At 37.4% G+C, this 23,530-nt stretch overlaps 1 long non-coding RNA gene across 1 annotated transcript; it reads right to left on the bottom strand.

Moving 5' to 3' along the window:
• Nucleotides 1–392: 392 nt before the first annotated feature.
• LOC309627658 lies at nucleotides 393–22,330 on the bottom strand. The gene is made up of 2 exons (XR_014243903.1): nucleotides 21,351–22,330; nucleotides 393–7,359 (listed from the first exon to the last, which is right to left on the bottom strand). It is a non-coding gene; the product is annotated as an uncharacterized lncRNA (long non-coding RNA).
• Between the last annotated feature and the right edge of the window lie 1,200 nt (nucleotides 22,331–23,530).

Genomic DNA, 23,530 nt, shown 5'->3' with positions numbered 1-23,530 from the left:
TTGGCATGACCAGAATAGACTGTGAATAAGACCAAAAAAAAAAAAAAAAAAAAAAAAAAACTCTGCAAAATAAAAAAAGGAAAAATTTGAGTTTCCACTAGTTGCCCTATAAAGAGAGGGTGACAGCTGTCCTAGGAACCTGGAAAAACAGAGGGGATGTGAGGAGCAGGGAAGAGAACCCAGCAAGATGGTAGAAGGCTGGGACATGAGGAGGAGAAACAGCCAGTGGGAAGTGCCTGGAGCTGGTCTAGCCACACTGAAGGACTTAAGGATGGAGGTGGTTAATGGTCAGAGTCAACTGTCTCTCTATTGTGCTCTGATGAAACACAGCCTTCTTCCAGATGACCCCTCATCTTCAGTAAAAGTCTATTCACACAATTGTCTTTTGTGAAGAATATTAAGATGAAAATTGTGGCATAGGAGCTATATATATTGCCCATTTGGATCAACTCAGAACAAACAGAAGGAAATATAAAAGATTATAAATGAAAAAGGTCAATGGAGAATTCATCAGACTTAACTGGAATAAGAAGTGATTAGAAGAAATAGATTCTGATATTCTTCGGAAATATTGATTAGTATACCATATATGAAGTTGAGATGGATAAGGAACTGAATCACAGAATGACCCAAATGGGTTGGAAAACTCAGAGACATAGTGGCAGCTGAATTCAGGATTAAGTACACAAAAACTGGCTGTTACCATATGACTCTTGGTGATATTAAAGTAGAACAGCTGATTCAACTCTGTCTCCTAGAGATGCTTTAAGGTCTGACATGGGATAGGAAGGGGGATTAGAGCACGTTGAATGGGAGAGACTCTGGGTCCCTACTTCAACCAAAACATGTCCAATTTTGCATGATTTGCAAACTGAAATTCTGTATAATATTTCAATTTTAATAGGGACCCATATATTAACACATAAGTATAAATAAGTATTTTTTAAGTTTTGATACTATTGCTGAAAATACCTAAACACTGGCTGAATCAAACTAGAAAGTATTTACAGCTTGTGATATAATGTACAATTCTCCAAAAAGCAGCACAATGGAGGGGAAAAGAAGAAAGGAGAACAAGGAGAACATGAGATGGCTGGTGGCCAATCATTAAATTCAAGCTTTCTTTCATCAATTTTTAATTCAGGCTTAATTCCACTTTCTTGTCCCAACCTCGGAAGTTAAAATTCCCATCTCATAACCTATGGCAATCTCTGTATCTCCAGATAAATAAAGTTCTATTATTCTTCCCATGGTCCTATGAGTACTGTGCAATACTGTTGCCTAGACCAGATGGCTGCTCACCTCTTCTTCCTGGACATATCTAGACTACTGTTCTCAGCCTCATTTAATTAGCTGTGACAACGTGACTGAGTGCTAGCCAACAAAATATATGTGGAAGTAAACTTCACATTTCCAGCCTTGGCCCATTAAAGCCATCCATATTATTTTCCCTACTACCTGCTAGGTGTCAAAACCCAGGGCAGCCTAAAAGCTTCAAGCTGAAGATGGCAGAGCCTCTATCAGCCTGAATCTGTGAATGACTGTGTGGGGCAAAGCACTTCAACAAACTGGAACTACCTCTATATTTTTGAGCCATTAAAACATTCTAGGATTCATTTGTTATATGATGTTGATTTGTTATATTCATGATGTTACCTAAACTAGTATAAATATGTAAACTCCCTGACCTACTTCATTTTCTTTGTTAACCACTTAGCAAATCTTCAGAAGTGTTTCATTAACAATGTCAATTTTTCTCTAGAACTGACAGTGAAATTGGTGTTCATCTATACCAAACGTGTAAAGTTCTATTCCATTTAGGGCCTGTAGAGAAACCCATATATGCTACCAATTTAGCAAAATAATATTTTCTGACAAGACTCCTATACAACACAAGTATGGTATTATGGAGGAGTTGCGAATCACCTACTTTAAAGAAGGTTTTCCAACTATATTTTCCAGCCAATTATTTACCATATACCCAAGCAGTTTAAAGAACGTTGAATAATATAAGCTTATCCAATAATGCTTTGGTGCCTTAGCAGTTATGAAATACTGAGCAACTTGACAAGTGATGATAAATTTCCTCTCTTATTTTGCTAGCAGAGATGTGGCAAAACAAAATCCCATGTTGGATATTTGGGGGTGGTTCAGAAGTTCTATTCTGGAATTTTTTAGTTGTCACTCTCAATCACTGCAGCATGCTTGTTCTCAAATATCTCTTTCATTTGCAATAATTCATACTTCTTTGACATGTGAGAACCCTTGAACATGCTCACATATTCTAATTTATATGCTTTTCTTCAGGCACATTCAGAATAAACTACCTATGAAATGGTAGACGACCTTTTGAATTTTTCTTTGATAATAAAGGGAATCTGACTGAAGAGATTGACACTCTGGGTAACATAAGATTCTATAATTTTTTTCTAGAGGACTCAGGAGAGAGGAAAGCAGTAAAAATTTAAATACAGCATGTCCAAAGCAATCTGCTACAATATATTATGTTTACCACGTGTGTGAAATGCAAAATAATGCTTATACATCAGATTCTCTTTGGTGAGGTGACTATTAAAACCCATTTCAATGTCTGAAAAACTTTATATCAAGTTTTATCTAATTCTTTCCTTGTATGATCCCAAAAAGGCAGACACAAAATCAATGGAAAAGACATGAAATGATGAGACAGGTAGATATGGTTTCAAGCTTTAGTTTATACTGCAACCTCCATCTATAGCAGCATTTAAATTTTCCTTAAAAATTTTCCTTGAGAAGTTAAAAAGAGGAGAGAGGGGCTGAACATGAAATTTAACCTCTCCGCTTGTCTCAAATGCATAGTGATCTTTGAGTAACTTGATTTCCCTTTCTCAGTTTAGTGGAAAAATATATTTTCATTTATCTTTGTGCAGAAATACAAATAAAATGCCATCTAAATGGCATTGCTTTTATAGGGATAAGCAGGTGATCGCACACTGGTCTCAGTTCAGATTGATTGTTCCATCTCTTTACTAAAGAAATACACTTAAAAACAAATTCAGTTTAAAGGAGTCTAGCAATAATGCCTGCCTAACAGAAACAATTTCTTAATGCCTTCAACAGGCCCTGATAACAAAGTGCATAACAGCTGCAAAAGAAGTAGCCCAATGAGTATTTTCTACTGATGGTGATTGATCCAGTCTCATAATGAAGTGAAAGCTTTTTTAGAGCCAAAGCAATTTTTGCCCACATCCTTTACCAGGAGAAACCATAATGAATTGTGTTAGCAGCCAGCATTTATTGAAAATTTCATCTTAGAATGTTGACCAGATGTCATTATACCAGAATTAAGTGCAGCCTGAGAGCCTTGCTGTAATGTACAGAATCTCTCTCCATCACTTTTGGAGTTGGTTTGGGTCTGCCCCCAAATATTACAGAGAAGTAAAAGAAGCTTTAAACTACAAACGATTAAGTGTTTTATGCACAATGCATCTTGTATCTTTTCTTAAAAGAAATTTAATTATCTAAATTCCGTATACAGTTTCAAAGTACAAATGTTAGTCTAATAAGTAAGATAAAAATATTTTTAAAATCTCACACTGACCTCTGATGTTCCTAAAATTTTTAAAACATTTAATACTGTTTGCAACTTGAAAACTATATTTTAGTAGTTTCAGATTATTCTAATGCTTTCAGATTATTCTGAAAATAATTAGAATTATGTATCATTCTAAAGAGTAAATGGTACATGAAAAGCATTTTCATTAAAATGGTTGTATTTAATGGATTATCTAGTCTCATATATTGAAATCATGATATATTCTACTTTTACATTATTTCATGTCATCAGACATAATCATTTTCCTTGATCTGATGAATTTTAGAGAATTACTGTCAAGCTATCTTTGGCTGAGAGATCTGTTTATATGAAACTGATCTGTAGTTTTGTAGCTAAAAGATAAATCCATCTGCTGTCTGTCATCTCACCTTTTTTATGAAAGGCTGCCGCTTGAAGACTAGAACATATAAAAAAATCTTTTTTGGCTGCTTCATTTTCACATATTAGCGTTTTCAGCATTTTAGATGGAATGTTCTCTCAACTGCGCTTATAAAAACCATTAACTCTCATTTCTAACATCAGTATATATAAATTGACTACATATATTCAGATGCAAAGCAGGTCACTAGCTTTAGACAAGAGTCACAGTATGAGAAACATTAGGAGTCAGTTCATAGCATGTGGCCTGATGACTTAGAACTCCATGTTCTACAGAGCTGAAAAGAAAAAGTGAAGCTTTCGTACGAGGCACACCTAACATGTTAAGTATGTTTCATCCTCAGGTGTGATAATCCAAGTTATCACAAATAGCATATTGCAACTAAGAAAGCTTTCAGGTTTAAGTATTAGCAGGAATATATTTACCCTAACTGAAAGTGCCATTTGTTTTTAAAGCATCCTGTTCTACTTTTACTTTACACTGGCCATGTGGATTAAATTAAGTCCCTAAAGTGCTTGCAAAAGCTGTACTTTTCGCATATTCTAATCAATTACAGTTGTTTTTTGGATTAGATTAAGAAGTGCAAAACCAGAAAATTCCAAAAATACAAAAGACACCGTGTGTATACGTGATATTTGTGATGAGGTTGGTAGTTATAAAGTTTGCTGTAACCGACATATCCATGCCATATTATGTCTGTACAAGGAATTACAAATTGTCATGAATTCACCCAGTTCATTAATTAATTTGCTTATTGATTTTCTTTCCATTCTGCTGGTTCAATAACGTTTTTAGGATTATCACACTGGAATAGGGGCATGTAGGGTTTAGATGTGTTTCCTAAACTATGCAAAAAATAATACTTTTCAAGTACAACAGTTAAAAAAATTTAATGTATAACTTTCCACTTAGTGCTTCTATTCAACATCAACAAACCCCCTCAGTACCTGAGCATTAGGAGAATTAAGATTTACAGTTGAATCAGATTGCTCAGAGCGTCTTTTGGAAATAAGGCCTCTCTGCTGAGAATAAGACACTTTCTGGTGCTATGACTTGAGGTAATTGCTATTTGGAGATCTCTACAGGATGTTTTGCCAGGGAAAGGGCAGAATACACTAAGGTGCATACGGGTCTTACCCTGAAATGTGAGTCTGTCCCCAAAATAATAAACTCCTAGATTTAGTACGGTATAAAATACTCTTTCATACAACAAACAACTCTTCTTATGCGGCTTTCGCTCAGGAATGAAACACTATGAAACAAATGAATTTTCCTCCCACACACATACACACACGCACAAAAGCAGTTCACATTCTGATGAGTGAGCCCCCAAACCCATAGACACAGGTGCAAAAGAGGAATATTTTTCACAATGCCTCATTATAAGTTAAAAGCATTACCCTAGAGCACTACGGCATCCCTGTACAATTTGAGCGAACATTTCTCTGCCTGTGGATGTGTAATTTTAATAGCAACCAGTGCAATCTACTTGTCTATTCTGAAAGTTCATTACCAGTCTTTTCCCTTCTCTATTTAGAGTATCATATTTCTTAAATTTTAAGCTTGGTATTTCTTAGCACCTATAAAGGGTAGCAGGTGGTCTCTTTTGGAGCCTGAATTCATCTATTCATGTACCGAGTAAATTCAGAGAGCTGTCTTCTCTCCTCTGTATCCCTTTCGAGAGGGACCTGCTTTCATGGTGAGAGGTTATTTGATGTCTCATCTTGTTTGGTCCCTAGTGACTCCACTGAACCTGCCTTTGAGACTGTGGACTTAGAAATAAAAATCCTATCGTGAGGAAAATTTCAAGATGGCCAGCTTATAAGCTATTAGCTGTTTATAAGGACCTTCATTTAGTTCAGGGACTCCATATGTAAAGCAAAGTACAAAATTGATGCTATTTAAGTTTTTCACATTATTTTGTATTTTAAGACGAAAGACCAGAGATTAAATATTGTTGGCACAGAGTCATTTAAAAGAATGTACTGTTAATGTAACTTTGATCTATTTGTATAAGGAAAAAAATCCTCACTCTAATCTACCTGGCTCCTTCATATTTGTATTTCAGAATATATTTCCAAAGTATCAAATCTGGAGAAATAAATTTCTATAGTGATTTCACTATGTATACAGTGGTCAATATCATGATGGAATCTATGATGCAAGATCGGCTGCATTATATTTTCAATTTCTAATTCAAAGATGATTGGTTACTCCACTTCTCCTTGCTGATATCTGAATTCCACCTCTTATTGGCTTAGCTACATTTTACAAAGTTTCACATCTTTTCATTATTTTCTCAGTTTGAAAATAATCCATTGCGTCTGATTTTTATCACCCACAAATGATCATTTTTTGTGAATTATAAATTTTATGAAAAATACTAGTGCCTAATTCATCAGCTAAATTCATAGGTCATGATACAAGCAAGGTCACTGCTAGACCATAAAATGATGTTCAGATCAAAAGGTTTCCCCTTTTATGAAAACACATCTCTGCCATGGCATCTTCACATAGGTAAGAGTGTTCTCTCCTCCAGGTGGATGAAGCTTTGAGCTCAGCAAGCTAAAGGTGGACCGCATATCATTTACCGACTCAGCCAGGTGCCTCCACTTTACACGTTGGCCAGCGATACTAAGCTAAAAAACAAATGCTGTAACATGACAGAGCTTGCTTTTACAGAGGAAAAACTTCAACTCCACTCAGAGGCCATACTGCTGACAAGAATCAGCTACATTGGAAATCTTTTTCCTTAGTCATGTGAAAGACCAGGTGATAAGGGGGTATAACTGTATAAGTCAGTATAAATATATGTGTGTGGGAACGTGTCACGTATATGTCATATACGTATATATGCGTGACAGGGTGAGATGGTATACAGATGTAGATGTAACGGGGAGTTCAATTCACGTCAGTCCTGGAACAGACCGGGGAAGTGTTCCATGAGATCCTACACATACACAGACACTCATAAATATGTACATACACACAAACAACACACACATGTATGTGAAAGCTCATCACTACCTCTAGAAAAAAACCTCAAATCATATTTTCTGGTTTATATAACATTCATGACATTATTTTTCTATGCAAGTCATGGTTTTGACACCCGCAAAGCCCATGAACGATTCGTAGGAAATAAAAATAGAATCTGGGTAATAAAACAAAGTCTCACCTTTTTTTTTTTTTTTCTTTTCCTTTGTGCTTCGTCTAATTTTCCTTGCTCACAGGGGGCCCAGAGCAGAGGCCTTGCCTCTGGCCCTCCTCGTGCGAAACAGCCGCGCGGGACGCTGCACCTCAGACACTGCGCGCAGCAGCGCTGCTCGCGGCACTGCGATTCAAGATGGCGGCAGTGGGCCGTGCGCAGAGACGCTCGCCAGCCCTGCGAGATTTGGAGCGTGAGCTGCACAGCTGCACCCGACAGGTGAGAACTCCGCCCCTCCCGCCCAGATCCCTGTAAATCAGCCCCGCCCACCGCCTTTCACGGGGAGCCTGTGCTCTAGAGCACGAGCTCACATCTCTCCATTCCTTGATCAAAGAAAAAAGTTTTCCTGTGCTTCCAACTGAACTCAGTCTCTTTCCATTGGCTTGACGCCTGGCAGGAGGACCCTTGTTGGGGCCCTACTCAAAAGGGTCGGTAAGTTTCACTGGAAATTTGGGAATGAGATTTCTTTTCTTTCTTGGTTCCCAAAGATTGAAGAACCGATTAATGATAGTAGCATTTGTCACATTGGTACAGCGCTATCGAATTTTGGTGTTAGTCATGTGGAGTGGCATGTGGAAGTGACGTTTGCGCCCTGTGATCAGTGGCTTTCACATTCAACGTAGTATCTCTTTTTGTTTAGAAATATTATGTTGAATATAAAAGCTATTGATTACAAGCAGAAAATATGCTTAACAATTATTGCCTTAAAGAAGAATATAAAGTGCTCTCCAGCTGAAGTGGTTACAAATGGTGGCATACAATAAACCACCACACCGGTGTTTCTCAGCTCACATAGCGTATCAGAGAGTTTCCAGATTCTTCTTAAACAAATGCTTGCATGTTTATTTTTTCTTTTAGCTTAAAATCCATGGTAGAATTTCAGCAAAAATAAATAGGAAAACATGAGGCAGGGATGCCTGCCGAGAGATTGGCGGTCTAAAGAGCCTTCTATGTAATCAGCTAAGGCAGCTAGTGGCTTTTTACAGATTCAAAGCTGCACTTTTTTTAGAGGTTGAATTTTTCAGCCCATGCATCCTGCCCACAAATTAAAAGAATGCCAAGGATACTGGATTGCTGCTTTGGTAAACAATAACTTTAAATATTACAGTTGATCTAAGCCACCCTTCAACTTTACATTCGAATGAGCACACACAAATATCTCTCCGAAATTAATAGATTCTGTGGTCTATTTATACACCTTCAATCAACCCACCATCTTTGCACTCAGTTATCAGCCTACAGTGAGTGACCTCACCCCTTACTGCCCTTCTCTTTGGGAGAGAAGAAAGGTCTCCTCCCAGCCTCCATACCCATCTTATTGATTGTCTTTCCAAGCCACAAAGAATTTTTTCCTCAGTTGATGTTCCATTTAAATGTTTTATAGTTTTGGCAGTGCCATTAACAACTCCCCAGAGGACATACCATGCCTGAGGGAAGGGCAAGGCTGCCCAAAGAAAGATGAGAATGGATAATCTAAAGTTACTACCCATAAACCCTGGGGCCAGCCCATGACTGATTTCTAACTAACAAGCAGCTCTTTCAGATTCCACTGTGCTTGTCACAGACTGCATTTAACCCAGAGATTTCTCTCACTACTCATTAGCTCTCTGGCACAAGCTAATTGCTCTATGCAGCAACCAGGCTCTGGAAACTTGTAGGGATGGAGCTATAGAAACCTAACAGATAAAAATACAGAAATATTTTTTAAGAAATCATCTTTTCACAGAAACTCTCACTATCATCACTCCCCAGAAGACATTCAGGGCAATGGTGTTCTACTCCACCCTACACCTCCTCAAAAACAAGGAAATCCTTTTCTACCTTGCAGTAGCTGAACAATATTAATGTATCAGAGATGGCCTTACTTGCCATCTGGCTTTCTGACAGGCTTTGGATTTTAAATCAAGCATGAAGTATGAAAAGTTGTAAACAGCAAAAGTCTGATAAAACACTCCTTTAATATTTGCAAGTTTCATTCCCTTTAGACGATGTGTTGGATAAATGAAATTAGGACTTCAACACATGTCCTCTGACTTACAGCGAGGTTTACACCTACCTTTCTCAGAAGTTTCTCTGCTCTTAAACAACTGCTGCATCATAAGACCAAAGTAATTTCTTAGAAATTGTTTTTCAACTCAGACCATTATGTAAAGACACTCTAGATCATTAAAAGGTTTATATCTGATGTATAAAGAAGAATAAGGAAAAAAAAAAGAAATGAACTATTACATTTAAACTGGAGATAGAGACTAGTAATAGGAAGTAGATTTATCCTGGTGTGGAAAAAACGAATACACCACAGCAGCTAAGCAATATTCATTTTTATGGCGTAGTATACAAAATATATAAACCATTTGTTTGAGATAGAGATTGACCAAAGAAAATATTATCCTCATGGCTTTTCTCTACACAGGTAATAATTTTTAAAGTGAAATGAGCAGACCTATAAACCAGTAGAAATATCAAACTATTTCTCTGAAAACTTTTTTTTTAAAAAAAGCATCTAAAAAAAAAAAAAAAAGCATCTAAAACCTTATAGTGAACCTAGTATTGATAGAAATACATAGAAGTAAATAGGAATTACTTTGTAAGCTTTCTTTCTCTCTCTCACCTTTAGACATTGCAATTTCATTGAGGAATAATGGTAAAAAATACCGAAGCAATTTTTAAAAATGTTTCTATGGCTTGTGAGTCTCCTAAAGTTAGAATCTTCTTAAATCTCCAAAGAGATTGAGGTTTTGAAATACTCTTATCAACTTTTTAGGTCAGAGATGTTATACACACAGACTAGCTTTGGGGCACTACTCTGAATTTAACTGATTTGAAGGAGGCTCGTCAACTGCAGACTGAGAATGGCTGTTTCCAGAGTTATGATTGCATTTCCAGCAATGATTTCTACCCGTTACCTACCATGAACCACTTATTAAATACAAAACCCATTGCCCTGAAGAATTTGTTCACGATCTTTGCAACAGTGGCATCTGCAGAGGGGAGCTCCAGCCACTTGAAACACATTAAAACATACTTGAGATTGACAATGAGTAGAGAACATCTGTCAGACTTGGCCAAGATTTCAATCAAGTGTGATATTGCTGTTACTTGACTACATTGACTTAATAAATGAGTTGGCTGCTGTCAGCACAAGGAAAGTTTGGTTGTAATTACTATCCTGTCCTTTTTTCTATTTTCTGAAATGTTCTTTCACTTAAATGTTCATGTTCTACGTGAAAGGTATGAAAATGAATTTCATGGAATAATATACCATTTAGAAAAGGAATACAAGGTTCATTTTCAGCTGACTAAATTTAACAAGATGACCACTTCTTTAATGAGCTTGCAAGCCTATAGCCTTGAAAAGGTAAATAAAATCACACTCATCTCCACTCTATAGACATGCCTCCAATTGCATGTCTGGAAGAATGGACTCTTCACTTTGATCTATAGATTGAATGGCTATAATAAATGTCCAAGTATACACGATTGGGGGGAAAGCAAAAGCATTTCTCAATACCAAAAATCCATTGATCTTCAATAAATAATACCCTACCTTCTGCAGCATTTTAAGCCTTATGTTTATATTTCACATTTAATCCCAGAACAATCCATTTTGCAGATGATTAAACAGAGACTCAAAGAGATTCACTGATATGCTCTAAAGCATATCATAATTACTAAAGCAAGTTGGGGATTCCAACTCTAAGTCTGGAGCTTTTCCACTATGTTGCATTTGCTATGTTTGCCTTTTAGAAATGTTTGTTGAGGGCTCAGGTTTAAGTACAAGATGTTGGCTCTGATCACTATTATTTCCAGGGCAGGTGGAAAGTAATAATTATGTCTGCTGACAAGATAGCGCGATATGCTTAAAGATGGAAGGATGTGAAATTTAGTCTTAGAAGCCAGGCGAGTTCAGCAGGATTTAAAAGAGATGGTCACAGTTCAGTTGAGCACAAAGCTGGGCTCAGAGCAGAAAAACTAATTCTAATCTCTTCATCTGGTGCATTGGGACATCCATTTACCAGGCTTAGCAAATTTGGGCTCACTAGCTAGGGGAGTTGAGCCTGCACATGCCTGGGAAAGTAGAGGCTGACCACCAGCTATGCACATGGGTCTGTTGATGGGGTATAGTCCCTCTATTTTGGTGGTGTCTGCACAGATAGGGTGCACAGAAGGTGTCTTATAGTAAAAGGAAGGATGTCTCTTCACATATTAAGCTTGCTTCCTCCATAGGTAAAGCATTAGCAACTGTACCCAGAAAAAAAAGCCTACCATTTGTACATTAATTATACTTTCTGATTTTCCCAATTTTTCCCTTTGCCCACTGCCAGTGATTAAAACTCCACACTGGCTCACACTTAACAGTTATGAGCCCCAAGTCTGATTAACGTAAGTCTCCATTTCTGTTCCCTCCACTCATCTAGAGCTTAAACCCACTGAAACTCTCCAGCTTTGATGCCATTACACTGTCAGCCTGCAGACACTCAGTAGTTGGACCAAGTTTATATTATAAATAGGATGTTTTTATAAAGACTGTCCCCTACAGAAGGTCAAAGTAGTTGCAGAATTAACATCGCCATGGTTGAGATGAGCCACATAGCTAAGATTATCAAAGTGTTAGTAAAAATAGGTCAGCCACACATAAATGTGTGAATTCTCCCTCCTCTGAACTCCCTTAGCATTTTATTTTTATCTCTCATATGGCACTTATCACTTTCTACCTTGTATGATAATTATCATACAAATGTTCCTTAGAACATTTGGCCTCTTCTGTTCTCATGTTCTCTCCCCAGGAGTGGCCACAGTCACACACATGCACCTACACACTCACTGCTCCAGCCAGACTGAATTACTTTTGCCTCTCTGGTGTTTTTCACCTCGTCTCACTGAGACTTGCTCCTTCCTCTTGCCTAACTTTTTTACTAACTGCTAAACTGACTCCTACTTCAGTCTCAAGTTAAGGATCCTTTTTTCTGGAAGCTTTCCCTAACCCTCTAAAACCATCCCACTGTATCTTTTTGCTTCCTCTATCCTAGGACAAATCACACTTCATTTCCCCTACATGGGCAGATGGGCAGATGAGAATGGGTCTATGAGATCAGGGCTATAGCTAAGTTCCAAGGAAATCAGGGCAACCAGACATGGCCTAGCAATGAGTTCTGAGTACTCTATGTGAACGACCTCTGTATGAACGGGTAGGCATTGCAGTTTAGGTGAATCACAGGGCTAACAGCCCAGCCCAGCCGACATGAACAGTTATGGGACATGTTCTATTAACATGAATAACAGAGCACAGGTTTTACACATAAGCCTTTGATGAAGCCTTTTCAGTTTAAAATAACCAGAACACCCCAAAATATTATAGGTCCAATAGCTCAACTGGTACAGGGGGAAGAAATTTACTTTTTTATTTACTTTTTAGTAACATCTCTCTCTTTAAGCAGAAACTTGGAGAAGACAATCATGACTTTCTTTCTGAGGTAAGGAAAAGAGTAGAGGGTTGGAGTCAGCTGCATAAAGGAGGTGGCATATTGGTTGAGTTGGGTTTAACCAAATGAAGAAGGGGAGGAATCTCAGACTTCAGACAGAGCAAAGAGCATGAACACAATTCTAGAGACATGAAAGTTTGTGTGTACGTGACTAGAAATGTATGGTTTGTTGGTTAAGGTCAGAGCATAGGAGGTAGATGTGGGAGAAGCAGAGTGCATACAGGAGATGAGATTAAAACAGTAGGTTGATCTAAGATTACAAATAGCCTTGAACACCAAGCAAAGGGATTTGAACTTAATTCTGTAATTCGGAAGCCACCATCTCAGGTTTCCAAGAAAGAAGACATATATGCTAAACTGTGACTTAGAGAAACAATTTTGGTGACAAGCTAATGAATGAGAGAGAAGAGAAAGGCTGGAGGCAAGAAGATCTAGTTGGGATGCCATTTCTATGATTTGAGTAACCGGTTTCAGTAATTTAAGAATAACATATCTGTAAAGTTCAATATAAATGTTAATTTAAAACTATTATCTCAATACTATTGAATTCAACAACCTTTAAGGCAGCAGATATTGAGGCAGTTTTTTTTTTTGTTGTTACTTAGCTTCAAGTAATCCAGGTAAAATTGATGTATAATTTGAGCATAATGACCAAATCCACTAATGAGCTGATTGCAGGCTTTATGTTCCTAACCTTAAGAATATGGAGTACATTCACAACTGAAGGAAAAAGACCAAAACAATGTTGGACCTGCTGGGATGCAGTGCGGATTGTAATTTACAGAAATAAAGGGTTTGGTTTTTTTACTCAAATATATAAAGAGCCATACATATTAGTCAAAATTGGGATCTAATTGAAATTACACATGGCAGTTTAATGTTGTTATTGAGATGAAGTTCATGGTCAGAGAAGAAACTTCTTACAATGGAAAGGGATACAAGTCACAATATTTCTTTTCAAGTCAGTTGTACTATTTTCAGCTTGTATTTAACTAAATTAATTTTTTATCAGAATGCCAAAAGAAATTTTAATGTGTTTAAATCCATGGGACACTTTGTGGTGCAGGACAGCTTTTCCTATTCCACCTGCTACCATTGCATGAGCATGGCTATGGTGCCAGAAAGGCCATGTGGTACTGCAACTCAAGCCAAAGAAAAGATTTGTAAGCATAATAACGCAGAGGAAATAAGCCAAGAGGAGGTCAGTCTTGACAAAGTAATTTCCAGTCTGCAATTCCTAGGACTTTAGCTGGATGTGAGAACATATTTTTCTGTTTGAGAATGTTATGTTGATAGCAAACATCTGTGCCTGCCTTCTTTTTCCCTTACCCCAAAGTAGATATTAATGGGCATCTAGACCTTCTGTCCAAATGTGAAGAAAGGGAAGCCATCATATGCATGGATTAGGAAACTCATGTGCCAGCTTTGTAAGCTTATTTGCTATTACAGTAGTCTCTGCTGATTTTTAAATAAATGTTACTAAGTTTCTCTGGTTGTGGATCCATTTGAGTATGATAGGTAGTCATCTTAAACTTTTTTTTTAATTAATTAATTTATTTGGTTGCATCAGGTCTTTGTTCTGGCACACAGGTTCTTCATTGTGGCATGCGGGATCTTTTTTTTTAATTGCGGCATGTGGGATCTTTTTTAGTTATGGCATGTGAACTCTTAGTTGTGGCATGTAAGATCTAGTTCCCTGAGCCAGGGATCAAACCCGGGTCCCCTGCATTCGGAGCGTGGAGTCTTAGCCACTGGACCACCAGGGAAGTCCCTTAAACTTTTTGATCCTCAGTAAAATAATTGGAAAACCTTCCACAGTAACTGACTCTTAAACCTGTCTCTTGGTCAGAATGGATGAAGGCAGAGAGCTCCGAAACAGAAATAAGTCATTTTTTTCCCTATAACATCATTCTAAGATGGAAAATTATTCATCTTAGGAATTACTATTACTGGAGGAGGTAAAGAAATCTGTCCTCAAGGTATGCCACCCATGTTTCAGATGACTTTGTTGTTAAAGACAATATATCAATGCAAACTTAATTCAATGGATCACAGGTTATAACTGACTGAAGATGTGTCACCTTGATGGTTTTTCCTGAATGAATTAAGCCCACATGTCATATTTTGCCTTTAATATTCTCTACCATTTTGGATTATAAGAACTGTGCTATAGTGAAATCTACTCTTTATATCTTCCATAGGCCTCCAAGTCATCATTCCATCATCACTCTCAGGACCAAGGGGTGGCATTTCTGAGGCAGTACGAACTTCAACCATAGCCCATTTATGAGATATAGTAGTAATTAATACGGTGACCCATTCATAGAAACAAAATTAGTTAATACTTACTGACTGACTCCTATGAGCCAGGCATTGCTGTAGATGTTGGGGAATGTGGCAGTGTGAATAGAATAAAGTCTCTGCACTGATGATTTATATAATACAACCTCAGCTAATGAACGACAAGAACTCTGAGGAATAAAAGCTATTTTAAGTAGAGTGATCAGGAAAGCCTCTCTGAGGAGGTGACACTTGACAAGAGATGGGAGGTAAACTTTTAGAAGAAAAGTGTTCTAAGAAGAGGAAGTAGCAAGCACAGAGACTCTGAGACAGGATCATATCTGGTGTATTCAAGGAACAGCAGTCAGGCTAACGGAGCCCTAGAAGAATGTTCAGGTAAGTGTGGTAAGAAATAAGATTGGAGAAGAAGTCAGGGATATGATAGTATTTGCTCGTGTAGAGTGTGGTGAAGACTGGATTTCATCGTGTGACAGGAAGCCGTCAGAGGGTTTTAAGCAGAGAAGTAATACATACCCCTTAAATCTATCCATGAGAACCCAATTCAGCAGGCTTTTCTACCCATTAACATGAAAATGGCCAGTCCCACTTTCAAGGGTTCAAAGGTATCTCTACAAAAGTGTTATAAATAGGATTTCTTTTTTTCTCCCTTCTCCCTTTTTGAAGTTGGGCGCATATGAAAATCAAAGTTAAGCTGGCAGGATGGGTCAATTTATGATGACAAGAAAGAGACAGAGCCGTTGCTTAATTCATGCCTGGGGTATGTGTTGGGAAGTAGGCAGTGTTGCAGTGTGCATTTTCTGATTGTCTGATAGACACTCAGTCATTGTGATCTAAGCTTGTTCCCCATCTCCCTCAGCTCATTCACAGAGGAATCAGATAAATTCGAGTCATAGATAACCACAGAAGACTGGGAGAAGAGAGAACAGTGGTACAGGAACTAAATGGGTTTCCAACCCACCCTGAAAAGCCCTCAGCTCTGAGATTGAAGGACGCACACTCTAAGGAACCAGAGGGAATTCTAAAGAATGGAAGGGTCATTCTGGAAATCCCACATAGATCCCACTTTGCCCACCCCAGTTAACAGTGGGTTGAAGCAGTGGTCCCCAACCTTTGTGGCACCAGGGACCGGTTTTGTGGAAGACAATTTTTCCAAGGATGGCGGTGTGCAGGTAGTGTGGTTCAGGCAGTACTGCGAGCGATGGGGAGTGGTGGGGAGCGGCAGATGAAGCTTCCATCGCTCTACCGCAGCTCACCTCCTGCTATGCGGCCCAGTTCCTAACTGGCTGCGGACCGGTGCTGGTCTGTGGCCCAGGGGTTGGGGACCGCTGTGTTAAAGGATCATTTGTCTGACTTCCCTGTGCATGCTTGACCAGTCAGCATAAGATGTGTAGCTATGTTCTATCCTACCCCTCCCTTCCACCATTATGGGTACAGCACTGAGCTTATACTCAAAACAGAATTTTTACTTTTTTTCCTTCCCAGATTAAAAAAATAATCTAAGAAACCTGAGTGAAAACATTTCCTGGAGCTAAGTAGGGTCATATTGAGAAACTGATCAGTGAGTGGGGTGAGCCATAGTGGATTGAATGAGGGCTCTTCGTTTGGTTTCACTAGTGAAGCTAGACTCCTTAGAAGATGGTTTGTACCTGTGAAGAGTGAGAAATCACTCATTTTAGATATATAAAGAGCAAAGGGGACATTTAGTGCACGTTGAAAGAATCAGACAAAGAAACAAAAAGAAGAGGTTTGTTTTTTGAAAGAACAAACGGATCATTAGGAGATAATGTAGATAATACAAACCATGCAGACCAGATGAGGGTTATAAAGGAAAGAAATTATTCAATACTAAGAGCAAAATTTGGGAAGATTTTAAGAGATGAGAATAACCTGGTTGCATCAGTGAATGCAGTTTAGATAAGTTTTAGAAATTATTTTGTCAGCAAAGTGATTTTACCTCTTTCCAAAGAAGTAATGCATAAAAGGAAATAGAGGACTCTGCTGAGGTAAATTGTCCCCTAGTTCCAGGATCTAGGCAGAGAAAGTATAATGAAAATCAAATATATTTAAAGGCAAAAATATACTATATTATTTTCTAAAGTGGGCCAAGAGTATATAATACAAACTCAGTAGAAAATTCTGAAATGTTCTAAAAACTCTCTAAGGAGCCCAGTGGTTTCCCTCAGAGAATCCCTGTGCCTTTGGGAAAATTGTGTTCCACTGAGTACAATTACTGAACTTACTCAAGGCAAACTCTGAGGGAGTTTTTCCAGGCATGTGGCTATTCTCCAGCAGAACAAAGCACTGCTGCCATTTGAAGGGAATCTCAAAGGCTTCCTGCTCTTCAGTGTCATGTGTAATTGGGGAGGGCCTCTGTGGTGACCTGCGGTGACATTCTTACTCCCCTATATTTGAGGCTGGAGCTACTTCTTAACTAGGCTTTTCAGAAGCCAGTCAAGAGTTTTTCTTCATCTTTCAGGTTTTGCTGCCACCACATGTGAGCTGATGCCAGTTATTGGGAACAGAAACTGAATAGTTTCTGGGCCCCAAGATTGGGTAACCTAATTAAAGGAATAAAATTAATTTTAAAATTGCATACTTATATTTTACTACAAAAACATACACTTAAAATAATTAAATAACTAAAAACTAATTAAAAATCAGAAATAGGTAAATAAAGATTTGTTCCATAGAGCAAAACTTGTAAAATAATAGCCAGACTATCCTTCCATCAAACACTGCTCATGTCTATGTATCATCCCAGGACCCTAGGACCCCAGGACCCCATGGACCATATCACCTCTTTCTCTGCACCGTTCTTATTGATAACACTGCTGGCTTCAATAACACTGATATTCAGATGTCCTCTTTTCAAGTGGAAATCGAGAAGTTTTTCCACTCAAGTTTCCAGTATCTTGATTTGTCACTTTCAGGAAATCACTATCTTCCTGTCTCCTTTTTAACATGTGTAAAACAAAATTCATAAATTTGGCTAAAGTCTAAGTGCTCTGACAAGAATTGATAACAAAAATCTCTGCAGAACATTTCCCCATATAAATTATTATGTAAATTCTTGAAAGTATAAGTTTATGTAAATAAATATGTGGAAAGGAGATTTGGATTTATCGACTTTCTTTCATTATTTATTTATGAAGCATCCGAAATTAGATAAGTTTGATGAATTTAGTGCTCCTTTTCCCTAAACATATGCTATAAAATTGGGTGATCTGGTGGTAAAATACTATGCATGAATTTTTCAATGCAATTTTTTTAAGCTACCAGTGGTTACACATCAGGACTTTTTTTTGACTCTACGAGTCTGATTCACTTTGAGTTGAATATTTATTTCAAAATTACATGACCTGCCTGATATATAAAAGTCATGATTTATAAAACCTTATGTCAACAGTGCATATGGAGTGAGTACAAATATAATTATAAATGTAATTTTAATTCTATTCTCTTTACTGGGCTACAGTATCTGTGAGTAATCTATTCCAAAATCAAAGATCAGCCCAAATCCCTTCTACCAACTCAGTGCCTATATTCTGGTATTTATTTAATGTCATTGCTCAGTAAGGGACCTGGAGACCTTTCACTCTAGGTGGAAGGAAAATGCAAATCTGTTAGTTATTTGCTAAGGTTCCTAAGGACACTAAAAACACACAGACATTAGCAACTGTGAATTTCCCAGCAAATATAAAATCTTTGTCTTCCAGAGTATTTGCTTAACTGAACAAAGTTTACACAGCCTGAAGAGGATTAACATTAACAATAATACAAAATTAAACCTTTGACATTCCTCCAGTTCATTTCTATGGTTATCTCCTCTTTTCCCACATTGATTTCCCAACTCGATCATAAGAAAATGGGGGCGGGGATCTTACAGTGTGTACTGAACTCCTCTGGGCATTAGTGATTAGAGTTACATTTGTTTTCCCTGCATTCATTTCTTCAGGAACATTATTTAGTATCAAAAATGGACCAGGTACTGTGTCACATACTAAAAAGACAATGATTTAAAAAGAAAACACTCTTTCAGCTTTTAAGATTTTATAGTTTGTGAGAGAGTGAGAAAGACAGATAAGCTATGAATTACAAATATAACATTATACATGCTATACAAGTGTCATGGGAATACATGGGAGTATGAAGAAAAGAGCTATCATCTCTAATGGAGAAAGTCTAAGAAGAATTCATGAAGGAGATGAAATCTGAGCTGGCTTTAAAGCATCAGTAGACATTTGGTGATCTGGACTGAGAAAATATGCCAAGCAGACAGAACAGCTTATACAAAAAAAATGAAAGTTTAGTATAAAAGTATTTGATGTGCCTGGAGTTAAGGAGTAATGGAGAAACGAATGAGGTAGCAGGAAATGAAGCTATAAATATTTTTGTGGTATCAAGATTACAAAGCTGAGGCTCACTGGTATAGATGCAGCATAATTGATTTAAGTATTTCTGTATTGATTAAGCATTTAGACTATTTCCAGTTTTTCCCAAACATTAAGCTGTGCACCTTAATGTGCACCTTTCTGTACCTATCTTTGACCACATCTCTAACTAGTTTTTAAAGATCAGATTACCAGAAATGAAATTAATGAAGCAAATGGTATACTTCTTTCTCATATCTTGCAACATTTGCCATATTTATTTCTAGAAAAATGCCAAGTTACCAGCAGCAAGTGAGAGTATCTGTTTCACCGTTCCCTTTGTCAGAATAGAGTATCATCATTTAACAAAAAATATTTGCTAATGGCATGAGTGGAGAATGGGATTAGATCTTAGAGCATTATGAATATAAGGGTTAGGAGTTTGGATTTACTTCTGAAGTTAATGAGAAATCCAGTGAAGATTTTTGATCAAGGAAGCAAACTCAGCCCTTTAAGAAGATTAACTTTGGCAACAAGCTATAGGGTAAGATGGGATTGGTTTTGCTTGAGAACACGCACAATTGTGAAAGCAGAGAGGCTGTTGTAATAGTCTGGGGCAGCATTGTCCAGCAGAACTTTTTGCAGTGATGGCAATGTTCTACCAATATGGTAGCCACTAGCCACATGTCACTTTTAAGTACTTAAAAGGTAGCTAGTGCAACTTAGGGACTAACTTTTATATTTCATTTAATTTTATTGCACTGAAATTTAAATGGCCACATATGGCTAATAACTATCCTATCGGATAATGCAGACTCAAGATAGAAAGAGATCATGACAGAGAAAAGAGAGCAAAAACAGATTGAGTGAACAAATTCAATGCCTTTGTATTTAGATGTGCAAAGTGAGGGAGAGGGAGAATCCTAATTGACAACAAAGATTTAGAATCAGAAGGAAATAAAATATGGTCATGCCACTTATAGAGACTGCAGTAGAGAAAAGAAAAGGCCTCAAAGGAGGTCCATCTCTCTCTCTTTTTGTGTCTCTCTCCTTCTCCCCTTTCAATAGACAGCTCCTAAACTTGTCAACAGGACATTGGAAATGACAAAAAGATTAAACAGACTAGGAACCCTGGTTTCATGTTTTTCCTAGCTGTATTGATCTATACAAAAATGTGATAAGCTGTTGGAACTTAATCTATATATCAAACCTACAAATACAGGCTCGTACTTCTCACTGTCAGAAACTCTGATGAAGAAAACTGTCCTTAACATCATAGAAAACTAACTGAATTTCAAAAGCAAGATAGGTTAAGTATCCTGCTTCCATAACCCTAAAGGAAATATCTATTTGTGAGATACTATAGGTCAAACTGTAACAGTAACTATATTAATAAAAACCTAAGTATAAAAGTAATGTAAAAGAACAAAATTTAATGAGGGTTGCAGACCCAGCCAACAAGTGAACATTGTATAAATAAAATAAAACAAAACAACAGCATCAGGCTATAAGTTAAATCTATGTTGATGGGTCAATTATGAAGGAGAGTGAAAGGAAGGAACTCATTTTTTACTTCCATCTTTGCATAACTAATTCTTTCTCAACTTTAAGGTCTCAGCTTAAATTCAGTTCCTCAGAGAGAACTGATTCTGTACACCTCCCTTCCGATATATTATTTCCAATTATGATGTTTTTATTCACAATAGTTGTCACATTATTTATTGATTTGTTTGTTCATTACCTGTCTTCATAAATGCTAAGATCCATGAGAGTCTGTTTTGTTAACTGATGTTTATGAGTATCTAGGACGGTGTCTGTTATATAGGAGATGCTCAGTAAATATTTCTGGATAATAAGTGAATCTTACTTAGATGAAGAAGTGATCTTCCATTCATAGTGTAAAAGACACTAGGTATCTTTTACACAATGAATAGAAGATCTAGTATGCTAAGAAGAAAATTCCATCAAGACCAAGGTGAACCTGCTGAAGTCAGTTGACCAAGTGAATTCTTACCGAGCAAGAATGGGCCTTCTACGTTCAATATTGTCAGCTCACGATTCAGTCTTGGGCATATCATTCAACCAGGAAAACTTCATCTCACCTCCAGCAAAGACCTTGTTGACAAGAGTGATTGTTTAACTCAGCAAAAACAGATGAACTTATGGGATATTTATTTATTACAGGACCTTCATTCCAAGATAAATCCTAAAATTGCTACTTATCAACCTCAAAGAACAATGACCAATGAAAGGTATACGGCAAGCATAGATAAAATAGCCCTGATCTTGTAATTTCTTGAGGCCATTTTATTCATACCACGACTTAAGGTAAAGCTTTTCTCCAGGTTCACCAAGACCACAGTTAATCAGATACTATTATTATGAGAATAAGCGATAAAGAGAGAATGTATATCTTTCTGTATATATGTCTAATTGGACTCTTCTGATCTTCTAAAAATATGAATTCCAAAACCATTGTTTTGTCCTTAAAAACTTCACATATGGAGCAGCAATATTTTTCTTTTTATGTAACAAACTGAAAAAGAAAACAAGCAGATCTCTGCCTCTGGAGCTGTTCAGAACTCACAGCTAGCCCTCAATGTTATTGCAAGCTGGTCTGATGCTCACATTCAGGTCATTTTGTTCTCCAGTTGGACATAGTCTCAGAGAACATCAACATCAGACAAGGTCACTATGAGACCATGATAAAGTGAGACAAAAGCAAGGACGCTGTGCAACATGCAAAACACAAATCATCCCCTCTCATTAAATGAGGGACTGCTGCTTCTTTACCAATTACAGCTCTGCCCTCACTCTAGTCTTCCCTCCCAATAAATAAGATTTACTGATATACTCATTCATAGAATTTCCCTGTGTTCTCACAGAGTGAGCTCCCACTTCTTTACCACCTCCCCGAAATTGCCCAACCAAAGCTCAAATCCTGTAAGTCCTAACTCCCTTTTATTGAAACAACCATATTTCTTAACAAAGAAGAATTGCATAGGATAGAGTTAAATAGGCAAGAGAGACTTTATTCAAGACTATTGCAATAGGGGAGAGAGGTTCAACTCCACTAAAACAAAAAGTAGGTGCCTTTTTAAGCCCAAGGTGAGCTAGTGGAAAAGTACTGGAGGATATTAGTTGGAAGTCAGTCAGTGTGATTAGACTATCTGTGTTTGCTGATTAATGCTTCTTGAGGGTTGGCTCCTACCCTCCCACAGAGACTGGGAGATAGGGACACTATCTTCCCTGCTGATTCCATTTCAAAGGGATGGCTCCCAGGTCCTTGAGAAAGTTATAAAACTGGCAAGAGGCTGGGAGAAGATTTACAGCTCAAAGGGTAGAGAAAGAATTCATAATAGCTAGTTTTCTGAAGTAACTGCTCTAAGGAAGGGAGGTCAGGGGCCTATAGTCAGGAAGAAGCCTATCTAAAGTTTAGTCAAGCTCAGGGGAATGTTAGGTTTGTCTTGGTTAGTCCGCATGATGTGTGTTATCTCAAGCTGCAATTACAATAAACCCAACTTGTTCAGCTATAGATGTGTTCCTTGTGTTCTTTGGCTGAAGGACATTGCCAAAAGCAAGAAAAAAAAAAAAGAGATTCAGTAACTGAAGAAAAATCATATCTTGTTTCTAACTCATGATTGACTAAATTTATTCTATTCAAATTCAAGAAAAATTTTCCCCTATTAATATTTAGTATACAACTTCTTGGTACTTTGATGGATCCATTTCAAATAAGATGAAATGCATGTCTTTATGTACTCCATGGCTGGATCACATTGATATATTATTTGACAAGAGCATATTTGGGGATTTTGTTTGTTTGGTTGTGTTTTGTTTTTGCCTGAAACAAGTCCTCAGGTGTTTTTTTAAGCCAGTTTATTGTGCTTTATTGACATAAAGAAGCAGTAAATATTTACTGTATACAACTTGATGAGTTTGGAGGTAAGTATACACCAGTGAAACCATCACCACAATCTATGTCATAAACATATCTTTCACTTCCAAAAGTTTCCTTCTGCCTTCATTATTTATTATTAGTGTGTGTGTGTGTGTGTGTGTGTGTGTGTGTGTGTGTGTGTGTAATAAGAACAGAACATTTCATTTTAAAACCACAAAATCATCAGATGTTCCAGAGTATCTTTAAAATATGACAGTATCTACTGAGGTGTCCTTACTGCTAAGAATATGATG

This window comes from Balaenoptera borealis (genome assembly GCF_965194805.1).
Source record: "Balaenoptera borealis genome assembly, chromosome: 4".
NCBI classification, from domain to species: domain Eukaryota; kingdom Metazoa; phylum Chordata; class Mammalia; order Artiodactyla; family Balaenopteridae; genus Balaenoptera; species Balaenoptera borealis.
Note: the sequence above shows the minus strand (reverse complement) of the source record. Positions and strands in the feature narration are given on the sequence as shown.